The sequence below is a fragment of the Ailuropoda melanoleuca genome, chromosome 12 (assembly GCF_002007445.2).
Source record: "Ailuropoda melanoleuca isolate Jingjing chromosome 12, ASM200744v2, whole genome shotgun sequence".
NCBI lineage: Eukaryota > Metazoa > Chordata > Mammalia > Carnivora > Ursidae > Ailuropoda > Ailuropoda melanoleuca.
In genome coordinates, this window is record NC_048229.1 from 67,624,419 (window position 1) to 67,643,193 (window position 18,775).

Sequence of the window (18,775 nt, forward strand, 5' to 3'; positions counted from 1 at the left end):
GTAAAAAGATACATGGAGGAGGTTTACATTTTATAATGTCTGCCATATTCTCTTTAATGCTCTGCCACTTGGTATGGTCCTAGAAAAGCTCCTTCCTCTTTCTTAGGAAGACAGTTTAAATTTTTTGTGTGTGTGGTTTGCAGTGGTAAACACTTAAATTCAACCTCTAAGCAAATTTGTGAGTTTGCAAACAAAATACCTTAACCGCTGGGGCGCCTGCGTGGCTCAGTTGTTGAGTGTCTGTCTTTGGCTCAGGGCATGATCCCAGGGTCCTGGGATTCGAGCCCCACATTGGGCTCCCTGCTCCTCTGGGAGCCTGCTTCTTCCTCTCACTCCCCCTGCTTGTGTTCCCTCTCTCGCTGGCTGTCTCTCTGTCAAATAAATAAATAAAATCTTAAAAAAAATACTTAAACTGCTTTGCAACCTTCAAACTTCTTATTTTCAAGGGAGCCCCAAACTGGTGTTTTTTTTTTTAAAGATTTTATTTATTTATTTATTTATTCGCCAGAGAGAGCATGAGCAGAGGGGCAGAGGGAGAGAGAGAAGCAGGGTCCTGCTGAGCAGGGAGCTGGACTCCGGGCTCGATCCCAGGACCCTAGGATCATGACCTGAGCCAAAGGCAGACGCTCAACCCACTAAGCCACCCAGGTGCAGCCCCCCAAATTGTTCTTAACATGTGTTCATGCCTAGCTATATTTCAGAGGAATATGGGTTATGACATCACCATGTTCTAGTTTTATGCTACTACTGACTAGATGCATGATCCAAGACTGCACTGTACAGTAGTGCATTGGGGGTATGAGACAACTGAATTCCATAAGCATTCTGTTCTTCAGACCATTTGGGCTGATTCCACCTTGAGTGTGGGAGTGCGGGTGTGTAGGTGTGTACTCTTTTCTAATTCAGGAGGTGGCACCATATAGCAGAATCCCAATGTGGGAGGAAAGAGGGAAGGTCTTTCAGTAACAGTTTCTGTGAGCCTCAGTCTCCTTATTTATTTATTTTTTTTTAGGATTTTATTTATTTATTTGACACAGAGAGAGAGAGCACATGCAGTGGGAGCTGCAGGCAGGCAGAAGGAGAGGGAGAAGCAGGCTCCCGGCTGAGCAGGGCTCTATCCCAGGACCCTGAGATCATGACCTGAGCTGAAGGCAGACACTAAACCCACTGAGCCACCCAGGCGCCCCTCAGTCCCCTTATTTGTAAAACTAAGTTACTTATGCTTGTCTAGTCTGCTTTAGGAAGTTGGTGGGAAGGTCAAATTAGATTACACAAGGAAGATGGTTCTATAAACAATGTGGTATCAATACTTAATAAAAAATGATAATTACTATTATCACACCCCTGGGCTTTGTTTCCAGTCACTTGGTAAGTCCTGGTAGTTCAGGAGTAAAATTGTACAGGTTGACCTCCTCAATTCAATTTTTAAAAAAGATTTTATTTATTTATTTGAGTGAGAACATAAGAGTGGGGAAAGGCAGAGGGAGAAGCAAACTCCCTGCTGAGCAGGGAGCCCATGCAGGGATGGACCCCAGGACCCCAGGATCATGACTGGAAGGCAGACGCTTAACTGACTGAGCCACCCAGGAGCCCCTTAATTCAATTTTTGGAAAACGGTTTGAAATCCCTGTATGAAAGTGCCTGTCTAAGGAAAAAAGTTTAACCGCCTGTCTATGACAGGTCCTAAACTCAAGATTTATGGTTAATTCAGTTCTTTTTGGCATCCAGCCAGATGCTGCGCTTTATTCATTTTCGGGACTACTTTACTGCCATCTACCTGAAGGATTTTAGTTTAGGCAGGTCACCTTTCCCTTAACTGAGCCAAGGTATCATGACCCTCTTTACCGTTCACATGGAAAAGAACTTGTGTCCGGTGTTAGTAATTATTTATCAAGCCAGAACGGTCTGGGTAGACTGTCTTTGGCTCAGGTCTTTAACTGATGAAGACACAGTCAGAACGCCCACTCTGGGAGGGTTTTAACAGCTCACTAGTCCAAATCTTTTGTTTTTACATATGAGGAAACCGAGGCCCTGAGAGTTTAAATGACTTGTCCAATGCAGGAGGTTGAGCAATGATACTGGGTTTGGAATCCATTCTTTTGTATCATTCTCTAATCTAATCTCTAGAATGCGAGACCACTTGGAGCATGTTCCGTGAAAGCTAAGGTCTCCAACAACGAAAGGAAACAGTTTGGGATATTTGTATATCAGGTCCCCGCCCCGACCTGCCTCGCCTCGCCCACTTCCTCAGCTACCTTGATAGCCCCGCCCGCTTCAGGTGGCCCCGCCGCTTCCTGGTAGCCCAGCCTGCTCCTCCCCCGCAAGCGGAACCAATGTTCGGAGGCTTCCAGGGTCAGCCGGATCCTTCTCTCTCAGACTCTTCGCAGCGGTGACTCGGCAGCAGCGTCTCGCGTCATCAGTGACCGCCTCGTATCTTGCTACGCTTTGCGTCGCTCTGCTAGGAGCAGTCACCTCCTCCTTGGCAAATAGTCCTCGGCGGGGTCCGAGTTCTTGGATAATAGGAGAGGGGGTGCACAAGAAGTTGCAGCCAGGGAACACGGAATCGACAAGGAGAGGAAGACAGAGACGAAAGTTTCTGCGATACTCTGTGAAGTTAGTTAAAAACTCCCTCCTTCCTAAAAGGATCCTTCCGCCTGCGGTAGCGGTGGTGAGGCTGAGGGAGCCGCCATTTTGGATGTTCGGTTCCTGCTGCCACTGCTGCCGCCGCCCCCGGAGCTGCTGGTTTCATTCGAGGTTTCGGGCCGGTGAGTGTCACTCGCGGCGCTAAGAACACATTGCTGCTTTTGCCCCGCGCCTGCCGGGAGCGCTGGGCCGGAAGCTTCCTGACAGTCCCAGGGGTCCGGTCCTAGGTTTTGGGGGGTGAGAAGAGAGGACAGAGGCTGGCCCAGGAGGGGCCCGGAGCCCCAGGGGCTGCTCCGACTTCTTGAGGGCCGACCCGAGGCCTCGGACCAGGAGGCTCCGGGCACGGCTGCGTTCTGTGCTGTGGCGTTGCCCGGTCGGTGCGGGCCTCCTTTGGACCCATTGACTTTCTCGGGCTTCGATCCTCTTTTGAGGGCTCATTCAGGGAGCCTGGGGTTAGCGGGGCGGGTCTCACCCCCGCGTGTCTTCTCTGAGCCACGTATCAGCGTTCTTGTATCTTGTACTCGAGTCAGGTCTTTCGTAGAACTCTCTTTAGCTCTTCCAAATGCTCAGTTAATCGCTGTCTGCCTTGCAGTGCCGTCCTCTCAGAACCGGACATCGGCCTCGTCTCTCTCTCTCACCTTCCAACCAACTTCTTTCCTAATTTTCAGGGTCCCTCCCCTATTCCCTAACTCACCTGCGAGTGCACTGCTTATACTTCTCTCAAACTCTTGATCTTGCGGACATCAGTTTCTAATAATTCTCCCTATCTTCTGACTGTCTGAAAGAGTCGGGACGATTACTTACGTTTCCCTGTGAGGGTTTGATGGAGATTCATCGAACCACTCGCTCAGAGTATACTTCTGCAGTAAATGTTTGTAAAGCTGATTAAATGGCTTTGGGGGAGGGGTAGGGAGGAGGCTGTCAAATGTTTTCTCATTTGTGAATTCCCTTCCTGTGCTGAACACTTGGCTTTTTGGTGCTTACTGATACTTACGTGTTTGTCCTGATGTTATATATTACTGGGCGTGAAAATTGCCTGAGAAGGAAGGATCTTAATCCGACGTCGGCAGAAAGGGAAGTAAATTTTTTGGCTACTGTAGGAATTAGTTAACAGAAAAGAGGAGCGAGGATTTCTTAGTGATCTTAACTTGCAGGTATTTTGTGCGGTAATGATCTTTGCTGACTGATTCTAAAAAATAGTTGGGTTGACTTCGTGTGTTGGATTTATTGGGGGTTAGTTGAATTTTGAATATTCGCTTCCACTCTTCCCCATACTTGTCAGACTATACACCTTAATTTTTGGTTTAAAAATACTCCCCAGGTGTCTGTAATCTCACCACTTCTATGCTGTTCTTAAAGTATGTTTGCAATATAGCATGCTTGAATAAAAAGTATTTCACAGTAATTCACTGATTATTTCCTACATTTCAAGTTAGGCAAGTATGATTGAATCACCTCTATTTCGTCTCAGCCTGGGTTTTTAAATATGCGAAAGAGAAATAACTTATTTGAGATTACAGCCTAACGACTGCTGAAATTTAAATTTGTATCTTAATGGATTCGTTGTAGAGGGATGAAGGGGAAAGTGAAAAAAATTTATAACTTGAACTTGGATCAAACCTTTTAATACTTATAATCCATCTCTAAGTGCATTATTCTTATCATCAGGTAGATAAATTCCTGTACTGGTCACATGATGTCTCAGTAGGAGACTGAATGTTTTCATTGTAAATAGTGTTCTTGTTATTTGTTTTAAAGAGACTTTTTAAAATTTTGTTAGTATTTGTGTATTTACTCCCAAGATAGGGTGTTTCTCTTTTGATGAAAGGAACTATCAAACCCCTGAACATCTATGGAATGCTTACTCATTTACTAAATATCATACCCTTGTAGTTGTTACTGAAATGTTCCATTTCTGAATTATGTTTTTTTTTCTGATTTACATTTTTAAAAACAAGGTTATGGGAAGAGCTATCAGATAGGTGTTATTTAACTCCGTTCATTTTGTGGTATAATGTATTGGTAGTTAAACGTCTTCATTCTTAGGTGGTTTGCATTCAACTGGAGAGTGTCCTTTTGCCTTACAAATTATAAGCAAAGTGCTGTTTAGTGCACTGTTGATTGATCACATACTTTAATGTCTACTGTGTCTAAGGTTGTGGGATTATACTTGAAAGAAACATTGTTTAGGAAACTTCAGTTAATTCTCTTTTGGGAGCAGTTGCTTGTTCTTTGATCTGTTTAACTTTTACCAGTTCTATATTTGAGGGTGAATTTTATTTTATTTTTTTAGTGAACTCTACCCCTAACTTGGGGCTTGAACTTAAAACGCTGAGATCAAGAGTTGAATGCTCTACCAACTGAGCCAGCTAGATGCCCCTTGATAGTGAATTTTAAAGTGAAACTATAAAGTACAAAAATTGTCAGCAGTACCTTGGTGATATTTCACCCGCCTATTTATTTTAAAAAGTAGTCTTGAAATTAGTGATGTACAAAAACAAAAGTTCCATTTTTTTGTGATTTATTTATTTAGTAGAAGAGAGGGAGAGTGCGAGTGTGTGTGCAAGAGAAAAAGCTGGAGGGCAGGTGGGAGGGGCAGAGGGAGAGTGAGTCTCAAGCGGTCTCTGCCCAATCTCACCACCCGGAGATCATAACCTGAGCTGAAACCAAGAGTTGGATCCTCAGCTGACTCTGCCAGCCAGGTGCCTCCAAGTTTTTGTGGTTTATTATTATTATTATTATTATTATTATTATTATCATTATTATTATTTTAAAGATTTTGTTTATTTGGGAGAGAGTGCACATGAGTGAGAGAGCACAAGCAGGGGGAGCAGCAGCAGCGGAGGGAGAAGCAGACTCCCCAGTGAGCAGGGAGCCCAATGTTGGGCTCTTATCTCAGGACCGTGAGATCATGACCTGAGCCAAAGGCAGCCGATTAACCAACTGAGCCACCCAGGTGCCCCCAAGTGTTTTGTGATTTACAAAAACTCTATATATATTGAAAAAGTTGAATGAGTATTTTCCAAAAGATTATTTTTAATTAAAAAAAAATGAATTAGGAAACTACATACCAAAACAGATTTTCAAAGTGCTTAATCCCCTTATTTGTGTTTGATGAGAATTTAAAAATTTTGTGTAAAAGCAGGGCTTAATTGATAGCAGAACTTTAAAACTCTTACCCAGACTTAGCTTCAGAGAATCTAAAACTATTACTTTACCTCTCTGTAAACTGCAACCACTTGTTTAGCTATTTTTGGTCCTTAAAATTCATTCATTCTTAGCTTTATGAATTGTTTTCAGTTCTTGATTTTGACATCTTCATACGTTTGTTACTTTCATTCAGTTCCTTTCATGCAGGTTAAGATTTAAGGTAACAACTAATTTAAAATTAAGAGAACATATAGATTCATCTCAGCTCTCATATTTCTTGGCTTATACGTTTTAAAAATTGTATCTTTGTCAAAGTATTAGGATTTTTCCATTTGCCTTTTTGTATAGAAAATTTTATATCTGTGAAGGCATTCATTTTTATCTTGAAAGTACATGTAAGGTTGTTTTTTTTTTTCCTTTCACTGAAGGAATAACACAAAACACTTAATTTGGCATGAGTTTTGGTTACTAGAACAATCTCTTGTCAAAGTTTGAAGGATCCAGAAGTGAAAAAAAACCACAGTTGCCGAACTTGTTGAGTCAGCATTAACTAACACTTTTGTATGAAAAGGGCAAGGTTTAAGATAATGTGATTGAAATGAGAAATGCTTTTTCACTAGGTACTTGGAAGTTTTGTTTTGTTTTTTGGCCTACTCAGACAATTGGTGAGAGGAAATAAGTTATAAATGTCAGTGAAAAATAGGTTTCAAAGGAAAAAGTCATAGTTTTTTAAAAGATGATGAAGACATATGTGACCTTTGTATTTTGTAAATAAAGACATCTTAAAGGCAAGTAGTTTTTACCTCATTTCTCTGTTGTAACAGTGCAACAGTCACAGTGTAACCTGATAGGCAGTTGCTTTGCTCACTCCACCTTTCTTGTGTTTTACTGAGCATCCTAGGCTTTTCAGCTTGTTTGGCCTTGAGGTTAATGTATGGATTTTTGGGAAGACCAAATATGAGAAAGACATGATCTTAGATTTTTGGGATTGTAAAATATTTGCACTCTGCTCGCAAAGTTAAAAATGAGACTGATACAGAATAAAGGACGTACACTATTAGTTTAAAAGATCTAACTTTAGTAAATGGTCATATAGTTGTACAGCTCAAAGTCAAAGGAGTTCCATTAGTGTTTTTACAGCTCATTTTAGTGAAGCTATTTACTAAACCTCACTATTGGGAAATTATTCCGTTTTAAGCTGAAGAAAAGGAAGGGAAGTTAATTTTTTAAAATTCCTTTTTAAAGTCTGCACAAAGGATTTGGTTACCTTCCCACTTTTTGAAACTTTTGAAATTAAAATATGGTGAAAACATTGGTTTGAGATGAATGCAGAAAGTAAGTGAATATAATATTTTTGTAGATACTAGGCTTTGGGTATGATTTATTGAAGGTACGCTGTTGCGAGAAGAGCTTTTTCTGGTAGTACTCTGGATATGTGATGTTTTTTAAATGTGTGTTTGTCTCTGCCAGTGAAAGTTGGGCTTTATGTTTTCTTTAGAAACATTCCATGATGAAGGCTTAGTAAATGGTGTTGATTATTTAAGAAAGTAGAATGAGGGAAGTAGCTTACTAGCATTTAGTTGTATTATTTTTATTTACACACACTGAACTTTATTTTAAAATTTTTAAAAGTAAGCTCTACACCCAATGTGGGGCTTGAACTCAGCAACTCCAAGATCAGGAGTTGCATGCTGTATGGACTGAGCCAGCCAGGCGCCCCTACACATACAACTTCTTTTTTTTTTTTTTTTAATACTGTTCCTCAAATACTCCATGTTCTTTCATTTTCTTTGTACCTGTTCTGCATATACCTGGAATGCTTTTCTTTTCTGGCGTCTAACTAGTGAACGTGTTCTTCCGTTCCCTCCGCCCCAGGCAATGGGGTGTAGCATTTCCGTTAAAGTATTTGAATTTGTCTACCTCTCCTTGAGCTTTCAGAGGACAAGAACTATCTAATTTATGACATCCATAGTACAGTGCCTGGCCCTTAGTAGCTGCTCCACGGAATAGATGATATAAATGAAAATAATATGGAAAAATTGTTCGGGTACTCAGATATATGGTAATTGGTTGATGCCAGAGCCAAAAGCAGTCAGGGTCCTGAGTTAACGAGAAGATACTGCAGGTCATTTACTTGTGACTTGTAGAATTGATGTCAGTGAAGTTTATTTTCAGATTTAGAAAATATATACAAAACCTTGTGTCTGTGTCCTTGAAAATATTATCTAGATGTTTAATTTTGAAATTGGCATTATTCTTCATTTGTGATTTACTCAAACTCTTTCTTTTTCAAAAGTTTCAAGTGGCAGCAAAGAAACCCACTCTTCCCCATCTTCTTTCTTTTGAATACCTAATATGTAATTCATTTTGCTAAAGAAACTGATACTAAGTTGAGAACTTCAGTCTTTTCCCCCCAAATGGAAATATGTTGATGCAGTTCAATGATTTGTTACTGTCTCTCTCCTCCTGTGTGAATAATATACTTTTATAGTGCTAAAAGTTTTTTTAAATCTATCTTTTTAATTTACAAAATAATAGGTGTCCATTATAATAAATGAAAAAATCTAAAAAACATATTTAAAGCTATTAATTTCCCTCAGTCTCTTCATTGTTATTCCCCAGCATTTTACCGGGTTATGGGTATACTTCACTATTTTTCTTTTCTTTTTTTTTTTTTTTAAAAGCATTGATGATTCTTTTTTTTTTTTAAGATTATTTATTTATTTATTTGACAGAGACAGCCACCGAGAGGGGGAGCACAAGCAGGAGGAGTGGGAGAGGAAGAAGCAGGCTCCTAGTGGAGGAGCCTGATGTGGGGCTTGATCCTAGAATGCTGGGATCACGCCCTGAGCCGAAGGCAGACGCTTAAGGACTGCGCCACCCAGGCGCCCCATAATACTTCAGTATTTTTCTCCGTGCTTGGTCAGGTGTTATATATAGTAACCTAAATGTGCACATTTATAAGGATTCTTTATTTTTACAAAAGGGAGATCATACTTGTTACATTATTCTGTAACAAGCTTTTCTTAAAACATCCTAGTCAATAAATGTAATTCAGTCTTGTTTTTTAAACATCCCTGTTAACGTCTCAGCATGAACGTGTATCATACATAACTTACTCAGTTATTTTTTAAAATATTTATTTATTTATTTTTAGAGAGTGTGGGGAGTGGGGTGGGGTGAGGAGGGGCAGGGGGAGAGAATCCTTAAGCATATCCCAGCTGAGTGTGTTGCCCAACGTAGGGCTCGATCCCAGGACCTTGAGATCATAATCTGAGCTGAAATTGAGTCAGATGCTTAACCGACTGAGCCACCCAGGTCCCCTATTCAGCTATTTTCTTATGGACATTTAGGTTGCTTCTAGATTTTTTTAATAGAAACAGTGATACAGTAAATATCCTTGTACATGTCACTTCATTTGCTGCTACTTTTTATTTCTACAGACTAGATTCTCCAAGATGGGATTTCTGGGTTAAAGGAAATATACCTTAAATGTTTTTATTGCCAGATTATTCTCTAAGTAGGTTGTCATTTCTCCCTCCACTAGCAATGGGTTTTCTGTATCATCACATCATTGGATGTAAATAATTTAATTTTTACTGGTCTGCCAGATAATGAATCCTCTTTCAGTTCATCTTAATTTTCCTGGCCATTATTGGAGCTAGCCTCTTTTGATATGTTTTTTTGCTGTTTGGATTTCCTTTATTGAGAATTTTCTGTTCATGTCCTTTGTTCATTTTTCTTTTGTTTTTCCTCTTTTTTTTTTTTTTAAATCTCGTAGGAACTCCTTATGGTATATTAATTCTTTGTTGTGTGACACATGTATTTCTTCATCTTGAATTAACTTTTTTAGGATACGAAGCAATGGGTTTTATATGGTTTTCCTTTGTATAGAGAGCCAACTACATGAAGATTAAAGTATGGTTTCCTTAGTGAATTAAACGCCATTTTTTAAAAAAAAATATATCTTATTTATTTGAGAGAGCAAGAGCACACACAAGCAGGGGGAGGGTCAGTGGGAGAGGGACAAGCTGATTCCCCCACTGAGCAAGGAGCCTGATGTGGGGCCTGATCCCAGGACCCTGAGATCATGATCTGAGCTGAAGGCACTTAACCCACTGAGCCACCCAGGTGCCCCAATTAAATGCCATGTTGTATGTTATGTTCTCATGTATGTTTGCTCTATTTCTGGTTCTTTTTTTTTCCCTTTACTATTATTTTACTTTTTTGAGTGTAGTAATTTTGTAAAAAATTACACTCCGTTAAGAAAAACTCCTATTGAGGCACCTGAGTGGCACAGTTGGTTAAGTATCACACTCTTGGTTTTGGCTCAGGTCATGATCTCAGGGTCATGAGTTCAAGACCCCCATCAGGCTTCCTGCTCTGTGCGGGTTCTGCTTGAGATTCTTTCTCTCCCTCTACTTCTGCCCCTCCCACTCATGCTCTGTCTCTCTAAAATAAATAAATCTTTAAAAGAAAAGAAAAGCTCCTATCACTGTACTTTTTCATTTTCTTAACTATTCTTAAACATTTATTTTTACACCTATATATATATATATTTTTTTTTTTTTTTAGATTTTTTTAAATTTATTTATTGACAGAGATAGAGACAGCCAGCAAGAGAGGGAACACAAGCAGGGGGAGTGGGAGAGGAAGAAGCAGGCTCATAGCGGAGGAGCCTGATGTGGGGCTTGATCCCATAACGCCGGGATCACGCCCTGAGCTGAAGGCAGATGCTTAACCGCTGTGCCACCCAGGCGCCCCTATTTTTACACCTGTTGATTGAAAATAATCCTGTTGGGTTCAGTAAACTTCCACTGTTTGGAATTACATTATATTCATATATTAATTTTGAGAGGCCGGACATTTTTAATGGTCTAAATTTTTCCTTATGATGAATTTCGATTTGTTCAGCTCCTGTTTCAGTTTTAGGTTCTTCAATAAATGTTTTGTAGATTTGATAGTCTTCTTCATGTAGTTCTTATGCCTTTCTTGCTAAATTTGTTGCTAGGCATTTTATGGTTTTTGATACTGTTGTCAATTGGACTTTTCCTCTACTTCTTTTATTTTTCTTCTTCTTCTTTTTTTTTTTTTTAAGAGAGGGAGAGAGAGAATCGTACTCGAACTCCATGCCCAGTGGAGAGCCTGATATGGGGCTTGCTTTCACAACCCTGAGATCATGACCTGACCTGAAATCAGTAGTTGGGCTCTTAACTGACTGAGCTACCCAGGCCTCTTCTGCCTCTCTTTCTAACTGGTGTCAGAAACGTGGGTTAAAAAATGGATCTTTAATTTCCTTGGACCAGATCCCCTTCCCCTCCTTTCTTGGTATCCAGAATTTAACAGAACTTGGATTTATGAAGAATATACTTGGGAAACTTTGTTGTTTTAGTGTGAAATCACTTTCTAGTAACTTTCTAATAAACTTTCTAATGTCCTCCTGTAGAAAATGCCTTTAGATAAATGTGGCTCTGTCCTGTCATGATTAATGCTGTCTTGTTTTTTTGAAAGTTCAGTTTTCCTTTCTAATCTGTTACTATGATTTTTATTACTTTGAATTTTCAAAGCAAGATTTATTGCTCAAATAAATCTTCATTATTTAAAAGATAGCAGAAAATATAAAAAAAGTTAAAAAGGCATCTGTGTTTATACAAGGCACAGATAGTCTATCTCTAACATTTATTATACCCTTTGGGACATAGCTTTAAAAACAAATTTTTTGTTTTGAGAATTTTGTGACAATTCTTGATATTTGTGGGCCCCTTATGCCATTTTTTTGCTAATAATACTAGGGTTGAGAGTAGAAACTGCTTTTCATCAGTGTCAAATTAGATATTAATCATGTTTATCATTGTTTATTTGGCCTTTTTAAAAAAAGAGTTGTTTATTTAAAGAGAGCACCTGAGGGCAAGAGGGGCAGAGGATGAGAGAATGAATTCTCAAGCAAACTCCTCCTTGAGTGTGGAGCCTGATGAGGGGCTCGATCCCAGGACCCTGAGATCATGAACTGAGCAGTTGGCCACCTAACTGACTGAGCCACCCAGGCGCCCCTTATTTGGCTTTGATATTCATGCATCTTAATGAAATTAAATTGTTCAGAAGACATATTTCCACTTATATTCATCTATTTTTAAATTCTCAGTTTCAGTGAATTTTGGTTAGATAATTTTAAAAGACGATTCCTGTAATTACTGTGGCATTTTAGGGAGAATTGAGCTTAGGACTTCTACTTAGAGGAATGCCAGCTGGCTGCCTAGACAGGGTGTGGTGGTATCTTGATGTTGTTACACATTTCACAGCCTATTCCTTAGCCTTGAAAATGGAAAAATTCCATTTTAGTGTTTCATTTGGGAATGATTTAGCCTAATCATTGATGTGTGAGGTAGAATAACAATGTTGTAATTCACAAGGGGCTGTGCTTTTCTCCTGAATTACCTATCCGATTTCCAGGGCACCCCTTTCCTTGTGTGGAGGAATTTGGGAGATAAGATACTTGGGAAGATGATTGGTAATTACAAAGTTGCATTATGTCCCTGAAGCCAGAGCATATAAAGTTGAATGATCTTGAATGTTTCATCATTCTAGGCCCTGGTGAAACCCAATGAAAGAAGTATCCCTGTCCCTCAATGGTGTTTACCTCTGCAGTGACCAAATACTTATCCCCAGATAATAGTCTCTCTTATTCAAACAGTGATGTACTAACACTACTCTCCCTTTTTCTTCATTCTGTAGAACATTTCCCTTCAATAAGAACACTTCCTCATATAGGGGAGATACATGTGCACTGCTTCCCCCTTTGTACTCCCCAATACTCAAAAGAAAGCAATCCACAGAAACACAAAGAGGGTGAAAAGAACCCAGTTAAGTCAGATTAATAACAGCTGGTATCTATAAGATATTTTGGAAAGTACAAGTCTGATCAAAGCTTAGTACTGTTGACCAGTTTGGTGTAAGCTTCCTTATTACTTTGGTCATAGTGTTTTCTAAGTTGTAAATGCATTAAAGTAATTCAGATATCATATGCAATAAAAATCTGAAATAGGGCTTCTGTGTGGAGCATAATCTAAAAAATATGGCCATGTGGAGAGGGGCCCCTGGATTGCTCAGTCAGTTAAGCCTCTGGCTCCTGATTTCGGCTCAGGTCATGATCTCAGGGTCATGGGATCAAGCCCTGTACCAGACTCTGCTCAGCAAGGAGTCTGCTTGTCTCTCTCCCCCTCTCATAGAAATAAATAAAATCTTAAAAAGAAAAATAAAAGCACTGTTGTTATTAATTTGAAAAAAAAAATGGCCATGTGGAAAATGAAGGTGGGAGAGCACGTTAACTTCTTTTGAAGGGTTTTGCCTAGTGTTAACTTAGGTCCCTTGAGTGTTCTTAGCCATTCTTAAATCTGGGTCTAGATGTTATAGGGTAATCACTGGCAAAGTTAATTGAAATCTAATTGTTGAATCTTTTCTTATTGTTTATCAAGAAAGACTTCAAGTACAGTTTTTGTATTGGATAGAGAAGGTGGTAATTTTAATATTGAGAAATTGCTTTTAATTTAGGATTTTTTTAGATTAGAGTTCACATAGCTTCAGGTTTGGGGGAAGAAGGACAATGCACAGCAGGAGTCCCAGCTTTTTGGTTATATATTCTTAACTGGGCTGTCATTGGTTCAGAGCTCACAGCCAGGTAGTGTGAGCTGAGAAGTAGAAAGTTAACTGAGCAAGGTAGAATAGAGGACTGGATTGAGTCCTGATGCCTTCCCATGGCTGTTGGTAAGTAGCCAGTGCACCTTTACTTTGTTTGCTTTGGAAAGGACAAGTGCATTTTCTTTATCTAAGAGTCTTCTAGCTTTTGGAATTCAGTTAACTACAGTGTTTCTCAAGTTCCTACTCTTAGGTAAGGGGAATACAGGGATAAATAAGATTAATAAGGATCTGGCCTTTAGGAGCTTATATTTGAGTGGGGAAAAATACACATTTCAAAGAAAAAAAAAGGTAATCATGGCCTGGGGTTAGTATTGCTGTATGAGGAAAATCTTTATCAATTAAAGAGATTTGTGTGGTGCCTGGGTGGCTCAGTAGGTTGGACGTCTGCCTTTGGCTTGGGTCATGGTCCCGGTATTCTGGGATCAAGCCCTGTGTCTTTCTCCATCGCCCCCCGCCCCCGCACGTGTGCGCTCTCTCTCAAATAAATAAAGTCTTTTAAAAAATATCCATGAGATTTGGGAGATTTTGGAAAATAACCATTTTCTCCATTTTGGAATACATTTTAGGAGAATTGGAACATACACAGTCATTGTTTTTTGTCTTTTATTTTTCTTTCCTAAATAAGCATTCATAATTTTGGTTATTTTTGGGGGTATATAAAGTAATTAATTTAGCTTAAGCTCCAAAACCTAATTTTGTTTACATTTTGGATAGAAACGTTTCAAAAATGAAGTTGACACGTCTTTATGTTCTTTTTATTTTTCAACATTTTTTATTTTTTATTATTTTTTTGAGAGAGAGAGTGAGTGAGTGTGCAGGGGGTGAGGGAAGAGGGGCAGAAGGAGAGGGAGACAGAGAATCCCAAGCAGGTTTCATGCTCAGCACAGAGTCCGATGTGGGGCTCAATCTTACGACCCTGAGATCATGACCTGAGTCAAAATCAAGGGTCAGATGCTTAGGGGGCACCTGGGTGGCTCATTCGTTTAAGTGTCTGCCTTCGGCTCAGGTCACGATGCCGGTGTTCTGGGGTCAAGCCCCACATTGGGCTTCCTGCTCAGTGGGGAGCCTGCTTTTTCCTTTCCCTCTGCTACTTCCCCTGTTTGTGCTCTCTTGCTGTCTCTCAAATAAATAAAATCTTTAATAAATAAAGAGAAGAAAAAAAGAGTTGAACACTTAACTGACTGAGCCACCCAGTCATCCCTCAACATTATCAAATAACAGGAATGAAATAAATACATTTATCCACAATCTGACATTTTGATGACCATCAGTGTTCTTCCCTTAAATAGCCTGTCTCCTGGTTCCCACCCCCTTCTCTTTCCCTTCCAGTTTTCTAATTTGTAAATTAGAGCCTGCAAATAGAGTAAAGTAGATGTTTTAGTATGTTGATGGGATGCTCTCTGTATTGCTGCATGAGGTTATAAAGATGTGTTTTGAGTTCTCAGCTGTGTCCTGTTTAGCTGAATCATCACTATACACCATATTCTTTATTTTTAAAAACAGGATCATTTGTTATTATTACTAACAATAGATGTTTAAGCTATTGTATTTTAAGGAGTCTTGTGGTTTTTGAGTATTTTGAAAGGCAAGTAATTCTTAAAACATAAGGAAATCTTGAACATTATAGTAAGAGCAAGTAGGTTGTGTTTTCCAGGTTATGGGGTCTACAGTATTCACTACGTAGATTAGATGTATTTGAATTTAACTTTTATTTGCTTAATTTTTAAAGATATTTTATTTATTTATTTGTCAGAGAGCGAGAGAGCGAGCGAGTGTGGTCGCACAAGCAGGAGGAGCGGCAGGCAGAGGGAGAAGCAGTTAGCAGGGAGCCTGCTTCGGGACTCAATCCCAGACCCTGGGATGGTGACCTGAGCTGAAGATGGATGCTTAGCCAGTTGAGCCGGTGTCCCTGAATTTAATTTTTAATATGAAACATTTCAGACATAAAATATATGTTCTTCATCATATTCCCCTCTCCCAGATGTCCCACTTTGTTGATCTTTATGTTTCACATGCATGTTCTTATTTTCTTACTGCATTTTTGTATCTCTAAAGAATAGGTTCTTTTACTGGGGGCCTGGGTGGCTCAGTTAGTTAAACATTTTTAACAATGATTAGGGTCCTTGAATAAGGGTAAAATCTCCACATCCTTTATCTCAGTTTCTGAAATTAAACAAAACCAAAAACCCAGCAGTTCTTCATAATTCTCTTGGTGTTAAAATCTGATGTGACCAGACATGAGGCTGTAGTATTTATCTTTTCTCATTTGGTGTGAATGAATATTCACACATGTTGCTGCTGCAGAATATTTTTTATATAATGGAACTGCTACCCTGGACATAGTAGGCGAGTTATGACCTGTAATATATGCACTGCATTACCTTTCTAAAATTCAGAAAATTCTAAGTTTTGTTTTTAAAGGGTTAGGATGAGAAACTGTGGACTGGTACTGTGCTATCGATCTCTTTCTATGTGGAATTTTGGAGCTGTTGGGTTAATCAAGAAGGAACTTAATTTTGCAAAAGAAGAACTTTCTAAATATATTGAATGTTTGGCCATGACACACTTTAGCTTACTATAAATACAGTTTTCTGTTCTGTCACTGGTCAGCAAAAGCAGTTCTTGCTGCTTTTTTATATTGCTGAAATTGTAAAAATCTGTTTTCCTCACTAGAGTTCTGAGTTCTTAAGGGTAGAGATCATGACCTTGGCAGTCGCCAGCGTTTATCGCAATGCCTGATATGGAGAAGGCTCAGCAAATATTTGTTGAATGAGGGTTGGCAACTTTGTGGTATAACATGTTTCCCTATTACTTAGGTCATCTCTGGGATAGTGCGACGACGAATTGAGTAAGGAGGGGAAAAAGAGATGCATGAAACTAACTTCTGATTCCGTATTTTTTACATTCTCTCTTCTCCCTTTGAAATGGATATAAATAATGCTTGTGTTGATATTATTTATGATACTGTTTTCTATGTTAACTGTAGTTAATGGGCCTTGAACTGTTAAACTTTTTTTTTTCACTTTCTTGGTGAAAGATTTTGATCCTGCTGCTTTCTGAATTCAAGATTCTCAAACCTTAATGCCCATTTTTAAAAATTGGGTTTAATTGCTGTGTTTTGAGAGTTCCTTTTTATAGTTTGGTTACAAGTCCTTTGTTGGATATGCAACTTGTAAATATCCCAATCTGTAACTTGTGTTTTCATTTTCTTAACAATGTTTTTTAATGTGCAAAAGTGTAATTTTTATGAAGTCCAGTTTTATGATTTATTCTTTCATGGATGTGACTTTGTTATTACGTCCAAGAACTCTTTGCCTAACCCCAGGTAATGGAGATTTTCTCCTCTGTCATCTTTTTTTTTTTTTGAAGATTTTATTTATTTATTTGACAGAGAGAGACAGCCAGCGAGAGAGGGAACATAAGCAGGGGGAGTAGGAGAGGAAGAAGCAGGCTACTAGCAGAGGAGCCTGATGTGGGGCTCAATCCCAGAACGCGGGGCTCACGCCCTGAGCAGAAGGCAGACGAGGCAGACGCTTAACGACCGAGCCACCCAGGCACCCCTCCTCTGTCATCTTCTAACAGTTTTTTATAGTTGCGTATTTTACATTTAGATCTGTGCTCCATTTTGAGTTGATATTTGTATAAGGTGTGAGATTTAGGTTGAGATTCAGTTTTTTTGCATATGAATGTCCAGTTGGGATGTGCACTGTGATACCATAGTATCACCTAATTATCCTTTTAATGTGTGTGGTGATATCCACTTTTGTTACTAATACTGGTAATTTGTGTTGTTTCTCTTTTATCATCTAGCTAGAGGTTTATCAATTTTATTAGTCTTCTCAAAGAACTGGCTTGTGGTTTCGTTGACTTGACCTGATTTCTGTTTTTAATTTTATTGATTTCTGTTTTTTGTTATATGCTTTTTTCCTACTTCTCTTTATTTTTCTCTTTTCCTAGTTTCTTAAATAGAAGCTTAGATTGCTTGAGATGTTTCTTCTGTTCTGACACAAGAATTTAATGCTGTTCATTTTCCATCAAGCACTACCTACGTGTGTACTACCAATTTTAATGTGTGTTTATGTTTTTGTTCAGTTCCATACATTTACCAGTGTCCCTTGATATTTCCTCTTTCACCAGTGGGTTATTTGGGAATGTTTAAATTTCCACGTCCATGGAAAATTTTCCAGTTAGCTTTCTGTTAATTGATTTCTAATTTAATTATATTAATGGCCAGAGACTGTACTTTATTTTATATGATTTCCATTCATTTAATTTATAAACTTTTTTTTTTTAATGACCCAGGATATGGTCTGTTTTGGTGAATGTTCTGCTTGCACTTGAAAAGAATGTTTGTTTTGCCATTTTTTTTTTAAGTTTTTATTTATTTATTTGACAGAGATAGGGACAGCCAGGGAGAGAGGGAACACAAGCAGGGGGAGAGGGAGAGGAAGAAGCAGGCTCCCAGCGGAGGAGCCCGATGTGGGGCTCAGTCCCAGAACGCCGGTATCACTCCCTGAGCCGGAGGCAGATGCCTAACGACTGCGCCACCCAGGTGCCCCTGTTTTGCCATTGTTGATTGAGTTGTTCCATAACTATTGGTTAGATCCAGTCAGTTGATGATGGCATTCAGGTCTTTTATATCTTTGCTGATACTCTAAATTTATCATTTACTTAGGGGGCATGTTGAGGTCTCTATAATTGGGATATCTTTGGTATCTGTCAATTTTTTATTCATGTATTTTTTAACTATTATATATAGAGTTCTGTAACTCTATATATAACTCTATATTTGCAGTTAGGGTTGTTGTATTTTCTTGGTGAATTCTTTTATCATGGAGTGGGAGAATAGAAAGTGATTTACTCCACACTCTTAAGATCACAGCTCCTCTGGTCAGAGAGATGAGTTCCCCTTCCCCAGTTTTTAGATGCCTGCCTGTTAATTCATTGCTGTTCTGCCACAGCCACCACCATTGCAGTGTTGCCTAGAGGCAGGGGTGGAGGGAAGGAAAAAATAAAAAGCCAAAAGAGAATTTCTACTGTCCTTCTTTTCCTGCTTCCTGGACCAGAAAGAGAGGGTTTTTCTTAGAGCACCTTGTCTGTACTCAGTGAGCATTTCTGGGTTTTGGGTTGTCATTGGGTCCAGGCTGGGCAGTACTGGAGGAAAAATGATAACCTCTCGCCATTTTGATGGAACTTGAAATTCTGCTGTCTTTCTCGAATGCGCTGTCATTTACTTTTCCGAGTCCTTGGGTTGCTGTGCCATGCATTTTATCCAGGATTTATAGTT

The 18,775-nt window shown here is 39.2% G+C and overlaps 1 protein-coding gene across 2 annotated transcripts in view; it reads left to right on the forward strand.

Moving 5' to 3' along the window:
• The first annotated feature begins 2,427 nt into the window (after positions 1-2,427).
• The window catches only part of AP1G1 (adaptor related protein complex 1 subunit gamma 1), a 73,794-nt gene continuing 57,446 nt past the window's right edge, over positions 2,428-18,775 (forward strand). Inside the window, exon 1 of one of the 2 annotated variants that reach the window (XM_019801516.2) lies at positions 2,428-2,765. The gene's annotated coding sequence lies outside the window, so the exon portion shown is untranslated. The remainder of the gene's footprint in view (positions 2,766-18,775) is intronic. The other variant, XM_002920952.4, reaches the window with a different exon arrangement.